This window comes from Tenrec ecaudatus, chromosome 1 (genome assembly GCF_050624435.1).
Source record: "Tenrec ecaudatus isolate mTenEca1 chromosome 1, mTenEca1.hap1, whole genome shotgun sequence".
Lineage (NCBI taxonomy): Eukaryota > Metazoa > Chordata > Mammalia > Afrosoricida > Tenrecidae > Tenrec > Tenrec ecaudatus.
In genome coordinates this window covers 305,461,277-305,484,035 of record NC_134530.1, presented here as the reverse complement: position 1 = coordinate 305,484,035, position 22,759 = coordinate 305,461,277, and the positions used below count along the sequence as shown (strand labels likewise).

The 22,759-nt window shown below is 40.0% G+C and overlaps 1 pseudogene; it reads right to left on the bottom strand.

Annotated features, from left to right (window-relative positions):
- Window positions 1-17,383: 17,383 nt before the first annotated feature.
- LOC142441074 (olfactory receptor 2B2-like) lies at window positions 17,384-18,369 on the bottom strand (annotated as a pseudogene).
- Window positions 18,370-22,759: the final 4,390 nt, after the last annotated feature.

The window sequence follows — 22,759 nt, the reverse complement described above, 5'->3', positions numbered from 1 at the left end:
GACCACACCCCCTCATAGGTCATGTATTTCTATTGAAAGTTGTTTTTGAAATCAAACCATATTGCTGTCCATAGTGTTTGTATGTATTTATCAGCCCACCGGCAGTGTTTCAGTGTTTCCATCTCTCCACATCCTCTCCAGCATTTGTTGTTCTGTTTTTTTGTTTTAAAATTAGGCTATGGTTGTGGGTGTTAGATGTCATTTCACCATTGTTTTGATTTGCATTTCCCAGATGTCTAGTGAATGAGCATTTCTTCATGTGCGTCTTAGCCATTCCTGTATTGTCTTTTCTGAATTTTCTATTCATGTACTTTTTTTTCTTTCCCTTGTTGTGTTACAGAATTCAGAAGATTTTAGTAATTAGTCTTTTTCAGTTATGTCATTGCTAAATAACTTTTCCCATTTTATTCTTTTCATGAAATCTTTTGATGTATACAAGTGTATTCATTTTAATAAATTACAGCCTTCTATTTTGTCTTTCCCAATATGTGCTTCCTTTTTTATATCTGGTAGTCCATGTATGCCCTTCACTAAGGCCCTTAGTTTTGTACTAATTTTCTCATGATTGTGAGGTCCAGCCTGACATGTGGATGGGTCCTAAGAGGTGCTTGTGTAATTGAAGAGAAGCACCTAAGAGACTGGCAACGTGTGAGGTGCTCACCTCTGCCATGGCTTCAGGAACTAGGTCTGAGCAGAGAGAGAGATTCTATTCTCAACCTCATCTTACATACTTTGGGGCAGGCAAGCCCCACTGATTACAGGTAACCACATACATAACAAAGTGGGCTGTACCCTAACCCAGAGGTCCCTGAGTTTATTGGAGGAGTAACGTAAAAATGGTGCTGGGGGGAATTTAAGGGAGAATGACTGTCCTCTGAGCAGGGAGAGCAATGGCAACATATCTGCTCCTATTGATGAAGCTGCTGGCCAGATAGCAAGCAGCTTGTAAGACGTAACTTTAAGATAGCATTATTATGGGAGAAAAAAGTGGGGAACAATGATTGATTATGAGAATGTGATTGGGACTTTAACATATGTCTCTAACACACGTTTGGAGGCCTTCCTCCATCCAGAATCCTGGCCTCCCAGGCGTCTTAAAATAATGAGAATAATGAATTCATCCACATACACTCTCTTCCCAGTACTCTGTTTCCCACATTGATGATCTTGATAGATTTGGGCTTTGCTCTTAGGTTTCGGTTCCACCTTGAGTTCATTTTCTTGCAAGGGGTGAGGTATGAGTCCTGCTTCATTCTTCTACAGGTGGGCATCCAGTTTTTCAAGCACCATTTGTTGAAGAGGACATTCCCTTCCCATTTTATGTACCTTGCTCCTTTGTTGAAAATCAGTTTGCTGTAGGCAGATGTTCATATTTATAGTTTTTTTGTCCTTTTACATCGGTCTTTGTGTCTATCATTATATGATTACCAGGCTCTTTTGACAACTGTGGCTGTGTAGTAGGTTTTGAGGTCAGGTGTGCAAGACCATGTACTTTGTTTTTCTTTTTGAGAAGTTCTTTCTTATCATGGCTCTCTTCCCTCTCTATATGAAGTTGGTGGATAGGATTTCCATTTCTTTAAAAATGATGTTGGTATTTGTATCAGGATTATGTTGAATTTGTAGATTGCTTTAGTAGTATTGAGATTTTTTCAATATTGAATCTTCCTATCCATAAACACGGGATATGGTTCCATTTGTGCAGGTCTCTTTTGTTTTGTTTTTTTGTAATAAAATTCTGTGGTTTCTTTGTATACGTCTTTTATTTTGCGTAGATTTATTCCTAGGTGTTTCAACTTTTGTGTAGCTATTGTGAATGGCATTCTTTCATGCTCCCCGAACCCATTCTACAGAGTTCATTGGATTCATAACTGGACAAAGTCACACATGTAGAAAATGAAGTTCATGCTGTCCCAGAGTAGGAACTGAGGGATGGATAGTCGTTACTTCCCTTTGGGGTAGCTCTGAGGTAAGGGACAGGAGGAGAGGGGATCCACCTTGCTTTGGTCACAGAACTGGGCCAGGACAGGTGAACGGAGGATCAAGAACCCCAGCATCTCCCTGCCTAAGGAGGCCAGGGATCACTCCATCAGTCCTACTCCAATGCATTGGTCCAGACCTATACTCAGGGGCTGGTGCAAAGGGAAGGCAGCAAAGCAGGAGAGGAGACTTTGAGATGTAATAGCTAGGGCACTGGGCCTGGAGGGGGTGGGGAGGGGAATGCGGCCAGCTGCCACTGGGTAGCTAGCAGCTGGTCTCATAATGCTGCTGAGGCCAATGTATCGCACTTGTTGGATGACATCATGGTCTCTTTAGTTCAGCCTTGCTTCAAATACCTTTAAGTATTTGCCTCACTTATTAAAAATCATTTCTCTGGTTTCCTTTTCCTTTTTAAAATCTTCTCTTCTGCTTCTCTTGTTTCCTTTAGTTTCCTCTCTTACTTTTTCAATATGATCTTCTTTTCTCCCCTCCCTTGTTTCTTATTTATTTTATTTCTCTTTTCTTAATTTTAATGAATTTTTTATTGTGAACTAAGTGTGTATGGGGATGCTTATATTTCAGATCATCAACTCCTCATTTAATAACTCAAACCACTTAACAACTCCCACTCCCACATTCTATCCCACCTGCCCTCCCTGATTTCGCATGTCTCTCTTTTGGACTTCCACCTGTCCTTTCACCCAGGTCAAAACCTGTCAGCCTCCTAGTCTGCGGCTTTATCTTCCCATTCTTTGGAATCTCCAAAGCCTGTTCTTTATGGTATGTAAGACTTTGTCTTAATCCTTACCTTTACACTAGTGGTGCTGTACAATATTTGTCCATTTGTGATTGACTAACTCATTCAGCATAATGTTCTCTAAATCCATCCAGCTCATGAGGTGCTTTGTGGTTCATCATTGATTTTAAGAGATTCATAATATTTATTAGGTCTATGTACTAAAATTCCTTTGTCCATTCCTATATTTATGAGCATTTGGGCTGTTTCCAATCTTACTATTGTGAATAGGGCAACAATGAACACAAGTTGCATATGTCTCTTAGTGTCATGTCTCTTCCTTCTTTAGAGCATATACACAACGCAAGCAGAGCTGAGATTTCTATTCCCAGCTGTTTAAAGTAGCGCCAGTTCCCTTTCCACAATGGTATGTGTTTACAGACCTACTATCAGTGCATGAGAGTTCTAAGCTCTCTGCAACCACTTTAGCATTTGTTGTTTTCTGGATTTGGGGGGATTTTTTAATTTCTGCTTTTCATTTTTAATTGGACTGTGTACAGTAATAATCACTGTTGTTTAGACTTGTAACTCAGAATGATTGTGAGCACATTTTCATGTTTTAAGTCCTTTTAATACTACTTTGGTAAATTGTTTATATCTTTTACCCACTTTTGATTAGATTATTTGTTTTCACCTTATTGAGGTGTTACAATTTCCTATAGATTTTAGAGATTGGTTCTCTTTTGGTGTGTCGTTGTTGAAGATTTTTTTCCCCCTGTCTGTGGGTTTCCTTTTTTACTCTTTTGAATTTTTCGATGCACACAAATGTCTTATTTTTAGTAGGTCCCAGTCATTTATTTTGTCTTCTCCATGAGTGCTTTTCTCACTATATTTGATAGTATGCCTATATGTTGAAATAGGGCTCTCATGTTTGTCCCTATATTCTTGATGATGATCTTTAAAGCTCTAGGATTTACATTTCATCTTCAATTCATGTTGAGTTTCTTTTTACATGAGGTGAAATATCAATCCTACTTCATTCTTCAAAAGATGGAGATGCTATTTTGCCGGCACTCTCTTTCCTCTTCTCCCTCCTGTTTCTTGATTTCCCATTTATTTTAAATGGTTCAATGGTCACTTTACTCCTTCCTGATATTGATATTTGTTTTCCTTTCTCTTGTGTTTCACGATTTAAAAGTGTATTTCACCTTTTCTCTCCAACTTTTCCCTGTTGCATCAGTAGAACGGTGCCCACCTGATCCAGCTACACCCACAGCTCTTACAGCCCTACCCTCTGATAGATAGAGACCAACATAACCCCAACTCCCCCTCAATGTGTGACATGAAAAGCACACACAGATCTGGGGAACGTTAACCCCACGTAACATTCACAGGAAAGTCACCACTGGAACAAATACCAAAAAAAAAAATTACAGCAAGTGGGAAGTCCTGAACCTCTTGGAAATCAGAAAAGCAACTGAGAAGCTACATGAAATTTCATAAAATTGAAGATCTGCAAAGCCTGATGACTGCTACTGATTCTCTTTCATCATTAGACAATGGTCCAAGCCACTCTGTGCACTTCTCCTCACAGGCACGCAGGTTCTTCCCTGTCCCTGCTCCAGCCAACCCGACCCAACCTCTTACCCAACACCTGGGGACTATGTGTGAGTATCATGCAGCATGGAAAGTCAGTGCAGACATTTTTACTAGCCAGTGTAGGTGACCCCCTCCTAGGAACGCTCCGCCTCTTTCCTTCTTCCTTCTCCAGTGTCCCTTCTGTACCTATCTCCTCCCAGGCAGCAGACTCATGTAAACTCCAACATTGACAGAGGAACAGGAATTCCCACCCTAGCTGCAGTATTTTTCTTCAGGTTTTTGGTTTGTTGTTGTTCATCACATTTACTTCCTCTTCTCGTGTGATCCTACCTGCCTGTGGGAACACATGTCGTCTAGGCAGCCAGAGACATAACCCCCAGCACCAGATGAAGGCACATCCACCCACACCAAGTTCTTCTCAGCCAGGTATGTTCTTTCAATCCTCTCTCCATTCTCCCACCAGCGTGCACCTGAGAGCACACACTCGCCACCTTCACACTGCCATAGCAACGCAGTTTCATACCCTCACCTACGTCTTATCACTGCCTTCTCTGCCCTGCTTCTCTACATTTCTCCTTCCTTTTCCTCTAGTCTCTTTTTCGTTTACTTCTCTCCCTTCTCTATTTGTCTCATTTTCTTTTTCTCACTTCTTCTTTAATTCTACTTCTTCTAAATCATTGGTTCTCAACCTATCTAATCCTGTGACTCTTTAATACAGTTCCTTATGTTATGGTGACCCCTGCAAACATAAAATTATTTTTGTTGCTATTTCATAACTGTAATTTTGCTACTGTTATGAATTGGGTGACCATCTGAAAGGGTCGTTTGACCCCCAAAGGGGTTCTGACCTACAGGTTGAGAACCGCTCTTCTAAATATATATATTTCCTGATCTGATTACTTAAGTGTGGGAAACAGAAAGATTTCTCCCAAGTTGTCTTCCACAAATATATGCCAAACTTAGGTGCTTGCTACCTGTGGCAGATGACTATACATTTGGTGGTCAATAGAAGTAGGTCAGGGGTTATGCTCCCTAAGGGTCATCAGCCATCCAGAGCAAGCAGACACCACTGTTTATCCCACACAAGTAGGGCCTACTCCCTTCTGAGAAGGATAGTAGTAAATTGTTTCCATGACACAGAGCCCAGTAAGGTCAAGCCCACTCAAGATGACCTAAGTTAGGCTGCTTGTGCTCTCTCCAGCTCTCTCCACAAGGACTATCAAGTTGGGTTGAGGTGAGCATGCTACCATGAAATGTGTCTGACTCCATTATTTCAGTTTCTCTTCTATCTCTCATGATCTCCATGACTTTTCTATAATCTTTGCTTATTATCACTGTACAATTGCACCTACTTGATCCATGATGATTTGTTAGGGGCACTCTCCCCTCACACTTATACACACCTTTCTCCTGCCCCACTCACTATCCCTATTTCTCCTTTTCCTCATGAAATATATTCCCAAAATACCTATTAATTCTTACTATTTGTGTTAGACTGGGTTGACTAAATAGAGAAAAAAATCATATGTGTATAAGAAAGAGCTTTCACATTCCCAACACAACTACAGAAGACAAAGCGGGTGAATAAGGAAATGTGGTGAAGAAAGTTGATGATACCCAGCTATCAAATGATATAGTGTCTTGGGTCTTAAAAGCTTGAGGGTAAACAAGTGGCCATCTAGCTCAGAAGCAACAAAGCCCATATGGAAGAACACACCAGCCTGTGTGATCATGAGGTGCCGAAGGAATCAGTTATCAGGCATCAAAGAAAAAAATCATATCATTGGGTGCCCACCTCCATGATATGATCATTGAAGACAAATGAGTGCATAAGCAAATGTGGAAAAGAAAGCTGATGGTGCCTGGCTATCAAAAGAGTTAACGTCTGGGGTCTTAAAGGCTTGAAGGTAAACAAGCAGCCATCTAGCTCAGAGGAAACAAAGCCCACATGGAGGATGCACACCAGCCTGTGTGATCAGGAGGGGTCAAAGTGATTAGGTATCAGGCATCATCAGAACAAAAAAATCTTACCATAGTGAATGAGCAGGGGAGTGCAGAGCGGAAACTCAACGCCCATTTGTGCCACTGGAGATCCCCTTGAAGAGGGGTCTAGGTAAGAGGAGATGAGCCAGTCAGGGTGCAATGTAGCAGCGATGGAAAATACAACTTTCCTCTAGTTCCTAAATGCTCCCCCCCCACACACACACACACTATCATGATCCCAATTCTACCTTGCAAGTCTGGCTATACCAGAGAATGTACACTGGTACAGATAGGAACTGGAAACATAGGAAATCCAGGGCATATGATCCCTTCAGGACCAGGAGTGTGAGTGGCGATACTGGGAGGGGAGAGGGAGGGTGGGTTGGAAAGGGGGAACTAATTACAAGGATATACATGTGACCTCCTCCCTGGGGGACAGACAACAGAAAAGTGGGTGAAGGGAGACGTCAGACAGGGCAAGATATGACAAAATAATAATTTATAAATTATCAAGGGTTCATGAGGTAGGGGGGAGCAGGGAGCTAGGAAAAAAATGAGGAGCTGATGCCAGGGGCTTAAGTGGAGAGCAAATGTTTTGAGAACGATGAGGGTAATGAATGTACAGATGTGCTTTACACAATTGATGTATGTATGGATTGTGATAAGAGTTGTATGAGCCCCTGATAAAATGATTTAAAAAAGAAAGAAAGGGCTTTATATACAATAACAATTGAATATTGAGAAAACCTCCCAGTCCAATCCAGATCAAGTCCTTAAGTCTGATATTTCCCCATAGGCCCGATGCCAATGTATAAAATCCTCTTCAGACTCATGAAACATGCAATGACGCTGACTGCAGGAAGATCACAGGCCAGTGGGAGGAAGGTCGTGTGGATCCAGTAGCAGTGTAAGTATCTCAGTGCTGGTGTGGGTCTCAATGTGAGTCCTCCAGCTCCAGTACTCTAACATAGCTCTATGTGTAATGTCAACAGGAATGTCTTGCAGGGAGTGAGTGTGTCCCGCCTCCATTGAGCTATTTGTCTCCTTAGTGGCTCCAAATGAGTTCATCAAATTGTGACCTGATTGACAGGATAGACTCCACCCCATTCACTTTAAGTCTCAAGTTGACAACAGAATACGTAACTACCACACTACCCTTTAAACAATGTGTTTTCCCTTTTTTTAAAAAAAATCTTGGTCTGTTTAGATGGCCTATGATTATTATTACTTTATTTTATTCTCTCACCTCTTTCTCCCCACTTCTTCCACTTAGCCATCTATCATATTTTCCTCTATTTCCTTACTATATGTTTTACAGCTCTAATTAGACCTCTTCCACATCAATTGATGAGTAAGCTACCCCAAGCACAACCCAGATACTCACTGTGGTAGTTACATATTTCCATTTCAACTTAATAAATAAGTGTAGGGGTGGAGTCTAGCCTGGCAATCAGGTCACAAGCTGATGATGCCTCATTGTGGGTGTGACCTTCTCATGAGAAGGATTCTTAGAATTTTCTCTCTCTCTGCCTCACCTTCCTGTTGAACAGCCACACTCAGAGAGCAGGAGGATCCACATGGAGACCGTGCCAGCACTGAGATGGTTGCACTGTCACTGGATGCACAAGACTTTTCACCAATGGGCCCGTGATCTTACTGTATTCAGCATCATGGTATGTGACTGCATGAGTCCGAAGATGGAATTTTGGACTACCATTGGATATATGGTCTAATATTGGACTTATGTACCTTCCCTGGACTGGGATGGGATGTTTTATCAATGTATAATTGCTTTTTTATATAAAGCTCTCTCTTACACACATAGGAGTGCCTCTGGATTTGTTTCTTCAGTCAGCCCAGACTACCACACTCATATACCACTAAATGCTGTACCCCAATGCCATGGGAGTCAACCATAGACAGCTTAAAACATCAAGAAAAGTTAACACAATTCAAAATTATCCATACCTAATGTAATACTCTGAAGAAGAAAAAAGGCCTGGATTTACCAGAAATAGGATTCAGAAGAATGGTGGTTAGGTCACTTCAAGAGATGTAGAGAATGCTCATTAGAACAAGTGAAAGAATGTCAGAACTAGAAACACTACACAGAAAGGAATATTGGAATATAAATAATGAGATAAGAATTAGAAAACACGGTAAAAGGCCATAGAGGAAATAGAAGTGAAGAAAAATGAAATAGAGTCAGTCACTTTGACTACAAATGATAAAAGGGAAAAAAAGCAAAGAAATCTGATGAAAACCTTATATATGGGAGACTATGAAGAGAAATAATCAATGTCTCATTGGGCTCTAAGAGCAAGGGGAAGTAATTTTTTTTAATCTAAAGAGAAAATAGTACAAAAAAAAAAACCAAGGAAGAAGAAAGAAACAAACAAAAAACATGACTGGCTCTTCAGCATTATGATGGAGGAGGAAATGACTATTTAAGACACTGAGAGCATTTCAAACATGATAGATCCCAAAAGAAACACATTGCAACATATTGTAATCGCACGCTCTGATTTCAAGAAAAAGGTGTGGATCTTGAATTCAGCTTAGGAAAAAGGACAGGCACAAAGACAAACTAGTAAGATGCTTGGACTTCCCAGCATAAGCATGTAGGCAAGGAGACAATGGAGTGACATAAATAATCATTTAAAAGTAAAAACTGCTGACTAAAATCTTATATCCAACAAAATCATCTTTCAAATATGAGGGAGAAATACAGGTATTTCCAGACAAGGAAACATTGAAGATATATCTTTTTCTTTTTTTTAACATTAAAGATATTTCTAAAGGCAAGACCAACATTACAAAAATATTAAAGAGAATACTATGGACAGGGGATCAACAACAGGTAAACACTAAATGTAAATGTATTAAAAGAACTCATTAATAGACAGAAAGTGTCTGATTGAATTAAAAAACAAACCCCATCTATATGCCACCTCCAAGAGACACTCCTTAAACTCAGACAAAAATAGAATAAAAATCAAAGGATGTAAAAAATTTACCAGGAAAATGGCCACCATTAAAAAAGAGGAATGGAAATATTAAATCTCTGATAAAAAAGATGTCAAGGCATATAACAATGACACAAGAATGGACGTTATATAGTGATTAAAGGAATACTGGAGCAGGAAATCATAACTATAATAAACATACATGATGCCACAAATGAAAGACCCTCGGAATATATCAATCAAACCCACACAGAACTGGAGAGAAATATGTAGTTCAACAACAACAGTAGGAGATTTCAACACACCAATCTCAAGGAAAGCCAGCTCATCAGGAAAGAAACTCAATAAAGAAACAGAAATGTTAAATAATACAATTAACCAGTTTAGCTTCCTAGACAACAGCTTTTCTCCAGTGCACATAGACCACACTCTAGAATAGACCACCTGTTAAGACCACAAAGCAAGTCTTAATAAATTCAAAAACACTAAGATTTCACAACGCATATTCTCAGACCACAGTGCTTTAAAACTAGAAATCAACAATAGGAAGAATAAGAACATAAACACAAACACAAGGAACAACATCCAACTTTAAATTATCCCAGATGTCTCTTTATTGGTTTATATAATTCATTGACATTTAATGTCAGTATTGATATACCTCTCTCTCTGTTTCTTTCTCTTTTTGTGTGTGATCTAAGTGGTGTCTTTGTCTACTGTTATTGATCCCATCTATACTGATCTATTAAAATTTTTTGTAATGCTATTCTTTTTTTCACAAAATACCTTTAATTTTTCTTTGTTTGGAAGTGTTTTTAATTTTTCCTTTGTAGGGATTCCTCATCCTTTGGCAGTGTTAATGTGTGCCTGTGTCTGCTGCACCAGAAATGGTGGGGCATGAGGTGGGGTGCACCTGAGGAGGAAGAAAGAAAGAATAAGGGGTCACCTGCTCCAGGTAGTGATGATGACTGCGCCAAGCTGCCTATGTAGCCTGCTATTCACACAGGGGCCCTGGAATCTTGAGAGGTAAGAGTTTTAGCTAGTTGGGTTGGAGCAGGGGTCGGGAAGGATGTTTGTGCAGGGGAGGGAGAATTCATTGAAGTGTCTTGAATCATTGGTCAATAGTGAAGGGGAGTTAGTAACAGTCAGCAGGCATTATTGATCCCCAACTTTAAGAAATTGTGGTGCATTGACTTCTGGAAAGATGGCAACCAGGAAAGGGAGAGAGGGACCAGACATCAACCTAGTATGCCAACACTTGAAGGCAACATGCCACCATGAAGCAGCAAACCAACAGAGAGGTCTGCAGAGCTAGCTCCAGTGCAGGCTACTTTGATCTCCTCCAAAGAAGAATGCACTGCAAAGGACAGCACTGAAGATACAGCTTGGGAAGAGGGTTGGTTCTGCTCAGAACACACAGGAGCAAACTAAGAGGGAAGGAGAGACAGAGAGAGAAAGTGGACCACATCCTGGCCCACCAAGCCCTAAGGACTATATTCCTGCTCAAAGAAGCTAATACACAAAGAGGGCAATAGAGCCAGCTCCACCACAAGACACGGCATCCCCTCACTAACCTATAGTGTTATGGGGAGAAAAACTGAGACACAGTGTGGGAATTGTGCCTGATCTGACCCCTCCACAAGTGTGCAAAAAACGAAGGGAGTGCAACAGAACAGCAGGGGTGGAGGAGCGGGGGTCTCAAAGCAATGAAGTCCCAGAGGAATCCCCAAAATAGACTTCAGAGGGAAAGGGGGAACTGATCACAATGATAGCTGTATAACTACCCTCCCCCAAACAGTGTGATGAACAACAGAAACATGGGTGAAGAGAAACAGCAGACAGTGTGAGATATGAAAATAATTTATAATTTATCAAGGGTTCATGAGGGTGGAAGGGTGGGGGAGTGAGGAAAATAAAAGAGGAGCTGTTACCAAGGGCTCAAGTAGAAAAATGTTCTGAAAAGTACATATGCACAAATGTGCTTGATGCAAATGGCTGTATGGATTGTTAAAAGAGTTGTAAGAGCCCCCCATAAAATGATTTAAAAAAAAAAAGAAAAGAAAGGGAGATTTCTGGAAAGATGGCAACTGAGTGACACGTACCAGAGGGACTCTGAAGAAATCAGCGCAGGAGAGTTATTAAGAGGGAAATTCCACACTGCTGGGTCACAGAAGCAGCATCATAAAGACAAGTGGGCACAGATTCACTAGGCTTTGAGGAGCTGGAGGCTTTTGGTTTGCCACAGTGGAGGCTGGTTAGGGTTTGATCTTAGTCCTGCCACTGTATTGGCCAGAGCTGGGATCATTTAGAGTTGGTCCCATGGCTTTATCTCAACACAGCCACAGTTTGCCTGCCTCTGGGCAGGATTTAAGCCCCTCCAGCCCCATGGCCAGGGATCGGGGCTCAGCTATATTGCTACTTTTGTTTCTCTTCTCTCTTTCCCTCAGTCTCAGTGGGATCAGTTTCCCCCCTTTTTTTCTTTCCTTTTCTCTCACATTCCACTGCCAACTTCCAGGCCACTCCCCTTAGTTTAGGGCACTTACACCTTCCCCCAACTGGGAGAGCACCACCCTGTGCATCATAACCCAGGGCTTGGGAACGCCCACCCACCTCCCTCAAGGGGAAATCCCACTCACCTTCCTCCAGGGAAATCCTGTCTGTGTGGCTGGGGGAGCACCTACCTGGCCTCTGTGAACTCACATGACTCAGGGAACTTCCTCCTACCTGCAATAGTGCCTCACACAGCATAAGGCATGTCAGCAAACACTCGCCAATACACCAGCCTATGTGATCATGAGGTGTCGAGAGAATCAGGCATCAAAGAACAAAAAATTGTACCATTGTGAATGAGAGGGAGTGTGAAATAGAGACCAAAGCCAATCTGTGGGCAACTGGACCTCTCTTTAAAGAAGGGTTGAGGGGAGGAGACGAACCAGTCAGTGTGCAGTATAGCACTGATGAAACATAACAATTTTCCTGTAGTTTTCTAATGCACCCTCCCCCTAACCCCCACCCCACTATCATGATCCCAATTTTACCTTACAAATCTGGCTAGACCAGAAGATGTACACTGATACGGATAAGAGCTGGAAACATAGGGAATCCAGGACAGATGAACCCCTCAGGACCAATAATGAGAGCAGCGATACCAGGAGGAGAAGGAGAAGGTGGGGGAAGAAAAGGGAACCAATCACAATGATCTACATATAACCGCCTCCCTGGGGACGGACAACTGAAAAGTGGATGAGGGAGACATTGGACAGTGTAAGACATGAAAATTTTAAAAATAAATTATCAAGGGTTCATGAGGGAGGGAGGGGAAGGGTGAAAGGGAAAAAATTGAGGAGCTGATACCAACGGCTCAAGTAGAAAGCAAATGTTCTGAGAAAGATGATGGCAACAAATGTACAAATGTACTTCACACAATGGATGTATATATGGATTGTGATGAGTTGTACGAGCCCCAATAAAATGATTTAAAAAGAAAGAAAGAAATTTTGGTGTACTTAGCTTTTATGTTGTTTTCCTGACTTCCAGGGAGTGTAGGACTTCCCTCTTAATGGATTGCTATGGTACTTGCTCCTGAGGCGATTTTCCTATGCTTGTTACCTGGTGGCCATAATCTGCTAGTATCAACAAAAAGATTTTTAAATAAAATTTGTATTACCCAGGAGCAAATCCAGTTGAAATCTAGGCCTTTGGGTATTAGCGTTAGAGTATTTTGTGTCATTAATTTTTTTCTTTTTTTACATTTTATTAGTGGCTCATACAACTCTTATCACAATCCATACCTATACATACATCAATTGTATAAAGTACATCTGCGCATTCCCTGCCCCAATCATTCTCAAAGCATTTGCTCTCCACTTAAACCCTTTGCATCAGGTCCTCTTTTTTTTTTCCACTCCCTCCCCGCTCCCTCCTCCCTCATGTGCCCTTGGTAATTTATACATTGTTATTTTGTCATATCTAGCCCTATCCGGAGTCTCCCTTCCCCCACTTCTCTGCCATCCATCTCCCAGGGAGGAGGTCACTTGTGGATCCTTGTAATCAGTTTCCCCTCTCCAATCCACTCACCCTCCACTCTCCCAGCATCGCCCCTCACACCCTTGGTCCTGAAGGTATCATCCACCCTGGATTCCCTGTGCCTCCAGCACCCTTACAGTGTGTATCTGATATATGTGGGAAGTCCTAGGTTACTGCAAATGTTTCGCTCCTAAGTACTAACCAAAATGTTGACATTTTGAACCCACCCAGCTACAATGGAGATCAAAGGCCTGGTGATCGGTCTCCATGAACATTACAGCTGAGAAAATGTGTGGTGAAGTGAGATTAATTGCAAAGGCTCTTCTGCCCATGTCTTTGTAACTTCCACCGCAGGATTGGGTGGGACTGTGCAAACAGGGTGAGACACTGGCAGAGGGGATTTATTTTGCTATTTAGCTGGGTATGAAGAGTGAGCCATCTCAGGAACAGAGAGTGAGTATGCTATGAAGAGTCATTGGAGGACAGATGAGGTCTCTATCTGAAGTTGTGGAGACAGAAGAGGCACCAGCGATCACAATGCCTGGACCATGAGACAGAGCACAGTAGCAACACAGAGAGTGTGAAGCTTAAGAATTGATTTCTTAGTCATGGAACAGGGCAGAGACCAAGGGATCCCCTGGCTGAGAAGTCAAGGAACAGAGAATGATCCCTGTAAGTATGGTTGACATTATGGACAAAAGAACTATAACCTTAATATTTTGTAACCTACCAGCTGCCCTGATAAACCCCATAATTGTGAGTGCTATCTTTGAGTGCTGTGTGGTCACTGCAACAAATGACCAACCCAGTAGAGTAGAGTGGTTGGTGTCAGGATTGGGTCAATATGAGGAAGGGTGGAGGCTTATGGCAATTGGTTTCAGACTGCTTTGGAGATGGATTCTCCTTCTCCTTGAGTATCAACATTGGTTGGAGGCCAAACACGGATCAGAAGCCAACGTCCCCCATTCCATTTCCTCAAAGTTTTATGGAGTCATTTTGCTCTATAATATGTGTGATGGCCATGAACCTGAATTGACTGGTTGGCACAAGACAACAGCACAAGGTGTGTTGCCAATTAATTATGGTATCAGTCTAGTATCTATATAAAATTAAGTGTATTTTAGTATTTGTTGTTCTACTTGTAGATTAATTTAAAACAGAGTCCAGGGTAATATATATAATAAACTAACTTTGTCTGTATCTGGGTTAAATATGTATTCTGACCAAATCATCTTGCAACCTGGATTACATGAAGAAGAATGTGGCATGGGGATTAGCGGAAGCCCCTTAAAGACTTTGCATATGCAGATGACATTTTCTTGTCTTTCAAAGCAAAGAGAACTTGAAGCACTTACTGATGAAGATGAAAAACTGCAGCCTCCTGTATGGTGTACACCTCAATGTCATGAGACCAATAGAAAACATCATTATAAACACACCAACAATATTGAAGTTATCAACACTTTCATTTTACTTGTATTGACAGTCAAGGCTCATGGAAGTAGCAGTCAAGAAATCAAACAACATTGGGCCAATCTGTTGTACTAGACTCTAGTAACTTGAGCTTTTTAAAGTGATTAAATACAAAGACGTCACTTTGAAGACTAACATACCTGAGCCAAGCCATGATGTTTTCAATCACCTCATATGCATGCAAAAACTGGACAATGAATAAAGCCTAGAGAAAATAGATATATTTTAATTTTGGTGTTGTGGAAGAATGTTGATTATACAATCAAGCGCCACTTTGGAAGACGTAATGCCTTAGAAGCAAGGATGGCAAGGCTTTGTCTCACATACTTCGGACCTATTATTAGGAGAGACCATTGTTGAAGAAAGTCATCATTCTTAGCAAAGTAGAGTGGCAGAGAAAAGGGGGAAGAGTCTTAATGAGATGGACTGACATAGGGGCTACAACAATCAACCAAACATTGCCATTGTGAGGCTGGTGCTGGGCCTGGCAGTGTTGGGTTCTAATGCACATAGGGCACTGCAGTCGGAACCCACTCACTGATACCTAAGACTGAACTTTTCAGTATATGGAACACACACATAAAATCACAAGCGATCTTAAAATAGTTATAGAATTTTGGTACCGATCACGTTAAAACTTACCAAAAAGTAATAAATGGAATCATTCAAAAATAAAGTGAATAGCTCAATTTTTATCACCATGGTTTCTCTGATATGCTCTCATAATTCTTGAACATTTATTTTGAGATCACATCCAAATTGATCCCTGGAAACTTGGTATCTTTTTATTGGGACTTTTACGATATGAATGCATTTCCATTAGGGGAAGCCATTTCATATTTTAATATATTTTTTCTAGTGTTTGGCTTCTATTTTCCCTTTTAGTAATAACTCTCATTGATAGAAACAAAGACCTAAATTAAGCACAATGTTGGGTTTACTTTAAATATTAGTATGGTGTTTCTTAAGATGCAGATTCTTAGCGACAGCAGCACCACTGGAGGATTCGTTAGAAATGTGAGTTCTCAGGCCCTGCCCCGGACTTGCTGCATTAGAATACTGACAATGGGTTGGAGCTGTCACAATCTCGGTTTTGAAAGCTCTCCAGATGATTTCAATACATGTTAAAGTTTTAGGATCCCAAATGTCATGTTAGAATTACAAATTCAAACACATACAGAACTCCTCAACCCACTGAAATTTCGTTGATTCAGACTTATAAGTGACCTTACAGAACAGAGTAGAATTTCTTCTTAGGGGTTCCAAAACTGTAAATCTTTATGCAAGCAGATAGCCTGATCTTTCTCCCAAGGAGCAGATGGTGGGTTTGAACCACTGATCTTGCAATAAGCAGCCCAATGCTAATCTACTGCACCAACAGATCTCCTTGTTAGAATTACACTGAGGCAGAAATGTGTGGTATTATTGTAAAATTTCAAGGAACAAATGTGATTAGAATATTTTTCCATTAATTGGCTGTATTTCGTTCTTTTATGACATACATGGTAGAAGAAAATAATGGGAAGAAGAGCGTAGTGAAGAAATAGTTAAAATAACTGCAATATAATATGTTACACAAAGTAACCAATGCATGGAGTGTGAGTATTGTCCTTTGATGAATTATGAAGGTGACATGGAACAGCAGGAAGTTAGAATCCATGCTATTCCACTAACCCGCTTCCATGTCATCAGTTTTGACACATAGCAATGCTGTAGGGCAGAGTAGAAATGCCTCTGTGCCTTTCCACTGTTATAAATCTTAACAGGAGCAGAAAGCTTCATCAATAATCCAGGGAACTACGGAATGGTTCAGCTTGCTGAGCTTGCAGCTAATAACCCAGTGGGTAACCCACTACACCACCAGAGATCCTTCTGTGCTGTCTACCCCAAGGGAATTTACACGGTGTTAATAAACATTTTATCTTTCCCAAGAAAAGTGTATTACACAAGCAATAGAATTCATGTGATGTGCAGTATTTTCTGATTTATAAGTGCCTTATGGGATAAAAGAGATTGTAGAGAAATCCTTTTTATAATTTTCCACTAACAATTTTTGATTCAAGCCTGAAGTGTAACCAGAACTGGGAGGGACTAAAACAGAACACCTCAATTGAGAAGACATAGTAACTGCTGAACCATTCCCAGAGAGTGAAAAATTGTAGGTATAACTGTTGATAAAGGGCATAATGGATTTATTATAGTTGATGTGGTAAGTGTGATACAAATTTAAGCTATATCTAGACTTTACAACTATAATTGGGAGAAAGGAGCTTTAGATGGCTTTATGGATTTCAGGTAGACCTTCTACCATTCTTAAAAAAAAAGTGCATATGTTTGTGTTTCTGAGTGGACTTGTTTGCACGTGTATAAAAATGCTAAATTCCTGAAAGACATCTACTTTTCCCTGAGTATGCAAACCAAATTTGAGAACTTAAGATTTTTAAGGCTTTACTGTTTGGAGGATTTTAGAGGGTCACTTGTGGGGACTTGTACAAGGAACTTTCAACTTATTTAGACAGTAATGGAAAATGCAGTTCTCTATCAGTCAAACTTTATTTGAGGTTGATCACCAAAAATGTATAAGAGTAACAAAATTAGAGGAACTATGAGAGAATCTCATTATTTAGCTAAATAATTTTCCAGTGTTTAACAAAATTATCATATTTCTTGTTTCCTGATCAAGAAGATGCTTGCAAGCAATCTCTTAAAAGCTCCCTTAACATCTTTATTTCTAAGTGTGTATATAAGGGGGTTCATCATGGGTGTGATGATCCCATAGAAAAGGGACACCATCTTGCCCCGGTCCTTGGAGGTAGGAGATGGTGGTTGCATGTACATATAGATGGCAGTGCCATAGAAGAGTGACACCACAACCAGGTGGGAGCCACATGTCCCAAATGCCTTTCGCCGGCCTTCAGCTGACTGTATTCTCAACACTGCTTGGGCAATGAAGCCATATGATATCAATATGAGTGCCACAGGTATTAGAAGGAATGGCACACAGAAGAAGAATTGTTCAGCCTCATTTGCGGTTGTGTCAACACAGGACAACTTGAGCAGAGCAGGGACTTCACAGAAGAAATGATCCACTTCGTTGTGGCCACACAGTGGCATCTGAAGGGTCAAGCTGGTCTGCAACACTGAGTTGCTAAAGCCACTAATCCAGGACGCAGCTGCTAACTGGAGGCAGAGCCTCTGGTGCATGATAACTGAGTAGTGGAGAGGCCGACATATAGCCACAAACCTATCAAAGGACATGACCGCCAGGAGAAGACACTCAGTGGAAGCCAGGGCCAGGAAAATGAAGAGCTGAGCCACGCAGCCACCATAACTGATGACCTTCCTGGTGCTGCAAATGTTTACCAGCATCTGTGGAACTATACTGGTGGTATAGCAAAGATCCAGGAGAGATAGATTGCTAAGAAAGAAATACATGGGAGTATGAAGCTTGGGGTCCAGACGTGCCACCAGAATTATTCCCAGATTGCCAAAGATAGTCAAGATATAGGAAACCAGAAAAACCACAAAAAATGGAAGTGCCAGCCATGGTCGGTCTGAGAAACCTAACAGGATGAACTCACTTGGGACACTCTCATTTATCTTATTCATATTAAATTGTTCAGCTCTTGGTTCCCTGAAATATAAAAAGCCATCAAGTCAATAAAGGCATAGTAATTAGTGATGTCAGTTTATTATAATCATTTTGCTAGAAATTTACATAAATTTCTAGACAATACTACCAATAATATGAAAAATATATTGATACATTTTTCTTTCCAATATTTCAAGTGCATTTCTATTTTTGTAATAAAATGCTTTCAAAGTGAATTTTGAAAATTTTAACGTATATAATCAGTTTAAACACCCATAGAATATTTCCTATGGTCTTTTTATGGTGTAATATTTTATCTTCACAGTTTTCCACCTGGTAGATATAGTAGACTTAGTTCCAATTTATAGCACCCTATGTACAGCAGAATGAAACACTGCCAGGTTCTGCATAGCCTCACAACCATTCCTATGTCTGAGCCCACTGTTGCAGCCACTGAGTTATTCTATCTTCTTAAAGATCTTCCCCTCTCCTGCTGACCCTCTGTTTCCCAAGCATGATGTCTTTCTCCAGGGTCCGATTCTTCCGTGGAGCATGCAGAAAGTTAATGAGACAAAGTCTCATCAGCTTGGCCTCCATGGAGCAATCTGGCTGTAATTCATCCAAAATTGATTAGTTAATTTTCTAGGCGGTTCCTGGTCTATTTCCACCTAGAGATCGACACAGTGGTGAGAATGTTGTTAGGAAGATAGAGACACAATTGTGAGGATGCACAGGACCAGGCAGTGTTTGATTCTGTTGGACACGGGATTGTGATGAGTCAGAACTGACACCATGGCCCCTAACGACAATCGACACAGTGCCTACCATATAATATTTCTCCTCAATGTCCCTGAGATTCTGTTTCTGTGAATCAGTAGAATTGTTTAATCTCTACAATCTTCTCCTCTAGAAAACAAAACAGACAAAGTATCTAGCAAGTTGTCACACATTTGAAGGCGACATTCTTTTACTGTGATTAGCTTATCAAAGTTATATAACATCGTCAACAATAATAACACCAATGGAATGGATTCCAACTCATTGTGGAGGGTTTCTAAGTCATTATAAATCTCTCCCTCAGAGCTGAAGGTGGATTTGAACCATTGACTTCGCAGTTTACAGTCCAACACTTACCCAGTAGCACCACCACAACTCATTAGAAGTTGTTTATGATTTCTTAATACTCTGGAATTTGCTGTCTGATAGGCCTAAGCTCATATTAGTTACATTCCCTGGGAATGTTTCTTATCTTCAGACTCCTTGTTTGTGCAATTAAGATAATAATAATAGCTATATATATGTGCATATTAAGTTGTTTTGGTGCAAAGTGTAAGTGATTTACTAAATACATGGGCAGCTTATTTTCTTTTCTGCCTAGTCAAGATTTACCTTACAATATTGGGAACAATAAAGAGCAATTCTACTCTTATGGAGTTTCTCTGAGTTGAATTTGACTCAGTGGTAATGGTTTCGATTGAATTTGGGTTAACTGGTCCATCCAATTACATAGACTTGAGGAGATCTGTACAAAACTCAAGGAAATTGTGAAATATATAAAATTTTTCCTTATGGGTGTCATTTACTCTTTTGCCTAACTTCTTAGAAACATTATTTTGTCAATAAGATGAAAACATATTTCCACACTCCATCCTTTAGGTAATCTCCTCGCAGGGACTTCTTAAAGAAATTAAAGTATCAAAAGTTCAGAAAAATTAAATTTCTTTTGAAAGATTGCATCCTTTTAAGGCTCAGAATCTAAAAGTAAATCAATAATAGGCTACGACTGAAATGCAGACATTGAGAGGGCAAATGTGTGAATGTGTGCATGTGTGTGCATATGTGTGTGTATAATAACCATTCAGTCTATTACCACTCATAGTGAACCCATAGAACAGAATGTAATTGCCCCGTTGAATTCCCATGCTGTTATCTTCATCGGAGACAACTGCCACCTCTGTCTTCCATGGAGCTGCTGGTGGAATGGAACTACTGACCTACATTTACTTTCAAATAGGTGAGGTTTCCTACTCCTGTGAAGAGTTACAGTCTCAGAGACTCACAGAACCGATTCTACTGTACTCTATAGGATCATTATGAGTCAGCATCTACTTGATGACAGTGAGTGTAGAGGGATTTTTGGTCCTGACAGAAAGGAGCACTGACGGCTAGTGGGTTACAAGTTTGGCTGCTAATTGCAAGCTCAATAGTTAGAGAATACCATCAGCTTTGTGGGGAAAAGATGAGGCGGTATCCTCTGAGGAAATGCAGCAGTAGAATAAGAATGGCGGAGCCAGGAAGAAGGCCAAGGAACCTTGGGAGATTCCACAACCCTGACTTCTCCTTGCTTGTTTTACTCATGATTTTATTCATCTTCCAAACACTCAGTCACCTCAGTATCTATCCACTCTTGGAAGCAAAACCTCAAATTTATTAAATAGTTATGCCATCATTTTGTATTTGGGAAATTTTAAGTAATTTTATTTTGAGTTTTTATTCCTATTATTAAGACTAAAGTATTTGTTATTAACTACACACACACACACACACACACACCATGACGAAGATAGGACGTTCCCTATCTGTACTTCTGATATAATATCAGGTAGATTGTTAATGTCTGTGCTTACGGTTTGCAATTGTGGTCCTAGTAAGAGACCAAGGGACTAGCCATAGCAACTGAGTTACCATAGAAGTTCATAGTAAGACAAAATGCTGATGGGATTCTGCAATTCTTCTCTGTGATAATTTTAGGATATTTTTAACCCACAGTTTAGAACACATTATCATTTCTTTTTTTAATCCTGTATTCTACCTGTTACTTTTCTGTTTTTTAAAATTCTATACATTAACTTGAAAATTCATAAATATGAGATTCAACAAACTCTTGGAAGCTTCTTCTTATGCTGCACCATGAAAATAATATCAAAATACAAAAGGTAACAAGAGTTTTAGTTCCAAATATACCACTAAGTTAATGGGAGTTGGACATTTAGTTCATTGGGCAAGTTAAGAGCTTTGGATCTCTAACATTCTGTAATGTTCTGTAACATTATGGGATTTCTTATTAGGGTAAATATTTACCATTTCTAAATTCTCATATACAGCTCAGTGACATCAATTATGCTCATGCACTCAATATGTTCTTCATCTCTCATTTTCTGAATTTTTCTGTCACCCTTAACAGAAGCTCAGTGACCCTTAAACATAAGTCATCCTTTCCTTCTTGCTTCCACCTCTCCTGGTAACCATTAGCAAACTTTAATCTCTATACACTTGACCGTTCTAGATATACTTTATGAGTTTTCTATTTTCTTTTCACAGTAAAACCGTTTCACGTTTTCTCGTTACCTCACATTCAGCAGTGAAAGGAAGTATGCTTTTCAAAAAATTCAGTTTGTGACAGATTAATTTGGTGAGCAAAACTTGGAACTACATGCTCCCATTCACTGCCAGAGTCCATTTCAACTCCTGTATTAACCGCATAGGATACAGCAGAAGCACTCTATAGATTTCTGAGCCTGTAGATCTTCACAGGAGCAGGCTGGTAGGTTTGGAGCACTGACCTTTTGATTAGCAGTCCAATGCTTAGCCCACATTATGGTTACTAAGGTATGTTGTTACTTTCTTGAGGTCCTAGTGCTAGTAAGTAGCAGACTGTAGAGAAGAACATATGAATTACCTGTTTTAAAATTCATACTTCTCATTCAGATCCATAAATATAATCAAAATATAATTATACATTTTACATTTATATATACAAACAAACTGATTCTATTTTTCCATTGCAGATAATTGTTCTCTTATTGAAAATTGAATACTCATTTTATTATATTATCTAGTAATTTTATGAAATGTATTGTACTTACCTCCATTTTAAGCACTAGAGATCAATCAATTTTTATGTCCAAAAGTCTTGCATTCAAATAGAACTAATTGAAAATGCACAGATACAATGGCATCTTCAAGTTATACCAACTTGATGAGATTTATTAATTTCCTATTAGTTCTGCTCAATATGTAGCAAGTCAGGGGATTTCCATTAAGAATTAACTGAAGAATAGTGAAGCATTGCAAACGACCAGGACATATTCTCTTATCACTTTGTGCTGCATTATAGATAGCCTCAACTGTAATTTTCTATTTGCAATCGGTAAGATTTTTTTCCTAATCTATTTGCAATTGGTAAGAAATGTGATGTATTTATCGTCATTGTCAATACTGGTGTTTGCTTGGTCTCCAGCAAAAGTCTCAAACAATAACTTGCAAAACTCTCCCCATAGTTTAGATTCATTAGTCACATGCCCAATGGGAAGAGAGGAGAGCACTGGAAACGGTAGGCCTCTTTCATCAGTGATGTACTCAACACAGCTGGCTCTCTAGGGACTGAGCCTTAACTTTTCCTAAAGC